The following is a 4765-nucleotide window of genomic DNA, read 5'->3' as shown; positions in this document are numbered from 1 at the left end:
GCCCCGGCCCCGGCGACGCCCGCCGCGAGCACCAGTGAAGCCACAATCCGCCTTTGTGCGCGTCGCCGCCACCGCCCGCTGAGCCGGCTGAGCCAGCGCACCTCTCCGCCGACGCCGCCCGCGCGCCTCGGGGAGGTCAGACCCCGCCCCTGGACGGGCAGAACCCACCTATGGGACGCCAGACCCCGCCCCTGGACTGGCAGACCCCGCCCCTAGACTGTCAGACTCCGCCCCTGGAACGGTAGACCCCGCCCTTAGAAAGGCACACCCCGCCCCCTGAGCCCGCCCCCGGACCATCAGGCCCCACCCCAGAAAGGCCTGAAGACTCCGCCCCGACCTCCAGGCTGGACCCAGAGCTACCGGCAAACTCCACCCCTGGCCAACAGGGACCATTAGACTGCCCAAGACTATGCCCCGCCCCAACCATGACCCCGCCCCCTTGTAAACAGGCCCCCGCCCCTAGATCAGAGAGCCTCTCTTCGCAAATAGACCACGCCCCCACCACGCCCCCTCAGGATTGGCCCTGTTTTGTCAGGCTCCGCCTGCATGAGCAAGTTCCCGCCCTTGAGACAGCCCCCGGATGCTCGAGGCCCGCCTCCTAGTCCCGATGACCCCGCCTAAGACTACTGCCCTACCCCTAGCCAACCAGACACCGCCCCAATCACCACGTCGTGTTCTCGGAACCCCGAGACCCGCCCTCAGGACCGCCCTGTAATGTCACCGCCCGCCCCATCCTTCAAGTCCCGGCCGGGGCCCCGCTTCCTGCGGGCGCTCCCACATCTTCCCGCCCCCAGGGCACGCAGGCTCCGCCCCTTCCCGTCCCGCCGACCAATCGTCAACGCCGTGACTGGGGAACCCGGAAACCCTTATTCTCGCTCTGTGGCCCTTCTCTGCGTCCTGTGTTCCGGAAGGTCTATTGGCCTCCAAACAGTTGAGTGGACTCTTGTTCGATCCCCGCCGCCGTCTGCAAACTCCTCGGGCCCTTCCGCGTCCCCACGCCCTTCGCAGGCCCACCTTCACCCCACCTCGTCCGGCGAGCCCCCGTCTCTCCCCCCCCATCCCTGGGCCACCCTGCGCCCCTTTGATGCCCCTTGTCCTCCTCTGATGCCCCTTGTCGACGCTCACCCCACCTTGCTGGCCCTTGCAACGTTCACCTCCTCGACCACTGTCTTTTCCCTCTTCCTTCTGGACACTTCATTTGCAGGACCACAGACAGAGGTCTCCTGGGAAGCAGGAACCCCCCACCCCTCGCTGACCCCTGAGCCCAGCACAGCCCTGCGGACACAGATCCCTGGCCCGTCGCGTGCTGGAGAAGCTCTGAGCCTCAGCTTCCCCAGCTGTGCGTAAGATCCATGCAGGTTTAGGGGGCTCGAGTGTTGATTCCGTATGACAGGTTGGGGGGCATGTTGTGCCATGAGCATCCATTCAGGTGCTGGACTCTGTGGTTAACACGACCCCAGAGAAGGGCTCCTGAAGCCTCCCACCTGGCAGCTCACTTCAGAAGGTAGGGAGGCCAGTGCGGCGCACTCCCAGCTAGCTAAGGTCCAGCGTCCTGGCCCTGCAGGACACTGGTCTCCAGGCCTTTGCCTCTGGCTCCTGAGCCTCGAATTACTTGCTCCTCCATCTCCTTTGGGTTCGGAGGCCCCCCCTTAAAAAGCTGTCCCTGACGCCTCTCCCTACCTCCCCTTCACCTACCATTTGCTATCTCCTCTAAGGTTACACTCTGCTGGGTTGTAATGGGCTTGGTTAGAACCATAACCAATGTCAAGTTGTTGAAAGAGTGGCAAAAAGAGTTAAATGTTCAGCGGCCAAGGAGAAGACAGGGAGGTTCCAGGCCACTCAGAGAGGTTTCAGAAGAAAGACCTTGTGGTCGGCTTCCCCAGCTCAGCCGCTCAAAGCTCCACGAAGCCTCGTTCTGCTCAGAATACACAGAGTGGCTGTGAGTATTAATTGGCTCTAGGGCAAAAGGTGGCTTTATTTTTTAAAAGAAGTTACTAATGGCGAGCTCTCGTGGCTTAGTGGCAAGAAGCTGCACCGCAGTCCCAGAGGTGGGCAGTTCAAATCTACTAGATGCTCTGCTGGAGAAGGAGAAACAATCTCTTCCTGTACCAGTCAGATCTGATTTGATGGTACACACACACATAATAAAAAAAAAATAAATAAAAAAGTTACGTTACTAATATCTAGGAGTCTTGGGTGGCACAAATGTTTAAATATTTGACTACTAACCAAAAGGTTGGCAGTTCAGAGCCAACTGGAGGCACCATGAAAGGCCTGGTGACCTTCCAAAGAGCCAGCTGTTCGAACCCTGTGGAGCACAGTTCTCTATGGGATCTCCATGACTTGACATTGACACATCACCAGCTGGCTTGGGTTGTGTCTGTCTCTCCCTCCCTCCCGAGAAGCCCCAGTGGTGTAGTGATTGCATTCTGACCTGCACACCCAAAGGTCATTGGTTCAGATCTGCTGGGTACTCTGCAGAAGGAAGACGGGCTGTCTCCTCTAATAAAGACTCAGAGCTTCAGAAACCCAGGGAGTGTCACTATGGTCGGAAAGAACTTGATGACAGTGCCTTTACTTCTGTGTTTGCAATGTTCCTGGTCCATAGCAGACACGGTGGTGGTGGTTGTGTGCCTTCAAGTGAGAACCAACCCATAGCTGACCCGCGAGTTTTCAGAGGCAGTAAATCACACAGGAGGAGACTGCCCATCCTGGGGAGCAGCTGGTGGATTTGAACTGCATGCCTTTAGGACTACCACTGGACAATCTTACCTCTAGGCTACCAGAGCTCCTTCTAGGGCAGATACTAGATGAAGAATTGGGGAAGGAGTGGGTGAATGAAGGGCCTGGCGGGACAGCAGGAAAGGCTTCCAGGCAGAGTCAGCAGTTGAGGAGCCTGGGATCCTACAATGGGGATGAGCTTGGATGAGGAGAATCAGGATGCTTGTGGTTTCCTGTGCAGGGCTGTTGCAGACCAAGGGTAAAGTATTTTTATAATTATTAATAATGAGACAGGCTACCAGGAATGATATAGAACAGAGAGTGTGAAAAACGGGGCCAACAGTTCCCATGACTGAAGGCCCCAAGCCATGCTTCTCTGAGTATTTATTTAGAATCATAAGGAAGGTAAGCAAAGTAAAATCACAAGGAAGTACAAAACAAAAACAAAGGATAATGGTGAAGTCTTTTACAGATAAGGCCAAGTTCCTCTTTATGCTAATCTCAAGAGGGCAGGGTTCATTTGACACAAACTAAGAACAATGTTGACTCCTAGGGAACGCCCCAGTACCACAAGGTGACCTTCAGCTTGTATTAAACTTCCCTCATTTCCCGATACAGCATTTGGTCTATTATTAAATTTTATATTCGGCTTCCCTCACAGGGCGCTGACAGTTTTCCACCCGACTTCCTCCTGTGACCCTCGCTGGTCCTTCATTCAGGATCCCAGCCTTTTCCCTATTCCTCAGTCTCATTTTCTTCTGGGACATTAAGTCAGCCACCCCCTCAACACTGGTCTCCTCCCGTCTGCTGCAGCTGTGAGGATGGTGCAAATTGGGGCTGGGCTTCCATCTGCTGTGCACAAAGTCACTATGGTTGGAACCAACTGTTGTGTGTTGTTATGAGCCTGTGACTCATAGTGACCCTGTGCACAATAGCTCTCAACTCTGTCCTGTCCTGAGCCAGTCTCTCTCTGACACACTTATCCCAATAACCCCAGTGACCATGTCAATCCATCTTATCCAGGGTCCCCTTCTCCTGTGCTATCCCTCTACCCTTCCAAGTGTGGTCACTCCTGGCCATGTGCCCAAAGTATGTGAGACATAGCTTCAAAATCCTTGCCTCCAGGAAACAACTTGGTTTCACGCTCTCCAGGACAAACCTGTTTGTTTTCTTGGCAGTCCATGGTATGTTCAAGACTCTTCTCCAGTACTACAGCTCAAAGGTCCTTCTGTCATCCTTAGCCATTGTCCAGCTTTCCAATACATAGCAAGCAACTGTGAAAACCATGGCCTGGATCAGGCGCACCTTAGTCCCTAGACTGACACTGTTGCATTTCAGCACTCTGGAGAGGTTCCTGACAGCAGATTTTCCCAGTGCAATTCGTCTTTTGATTTCCTGACTATTGGTGCCAAGAGTGTTGATTGTGGAGCCGAGGAAGCTGTAACTGTTGACAATCTAAATCTCTTCTCCATCAGTCACGGTGCTGCCAATTGGCCCATTGCTGAGAATCTTTGTCTTCTTGCTGTTGAGATGCAATACATATTGAAGGCTGCAGTCCTTGACCTTCTGTACTTAAAGACTCCACCACCAACACCACTGCTTCCCTTCACACGTCCCTCAGTGGCACAGATGCTTAAGCACCAGCTGCTAACCAAAGCTTGTTCAGACCCACCAACAGCTCCACGTGAGAGAGATGGGGCAGTCTACTCCCATAAAGACCGTTGCTTAGGGAGCCATAAGGGCCAGTTGTCCATGGATCTAATTGGGCCATCCACAGCAGCAGCTCCCACGGGCTCTGAGATTTCATCACCTGCCACAGAGGAAGGAGAGCTGCTGAGCGAGGTCCAGCTCACCCCCTTCACAAGTCCTCGAGTCCCCTTCCCACCATCTCACTCCGACACCAACTATCTTCTCATCCTCCCCATTGCCGGCAATTCACCATCCATGTGCCACTTCTTTCTTTGCATAAATTCAGTCCAAATTCCCCCAGAGAGGAGGACCTGCAGTTATAGACAGGCCACAGAGATACTGCACGTTCAGTTCC

Source organism: Elephantulus edwardii, unplaced genomic scaffold, assembly GCF_000299155.1.
Source record: "Elephantulus edwardii isolate Elephantulus edwardi_28Jun2011 unplaced genomic scaffold, EleEdw1.0 scaffold00064, whole genome shotgun sequence".
Classification (NCBI taxonomy): domain Eukaryota; kingdom Metazoa; phylum Chordata; class Mammalia; order Macroscelidea; family Macroscelididae; genus Elephantulus; species Elephantulus edwardii.
Note: the sequence above shows the minus strand (reverse complement) of the source record.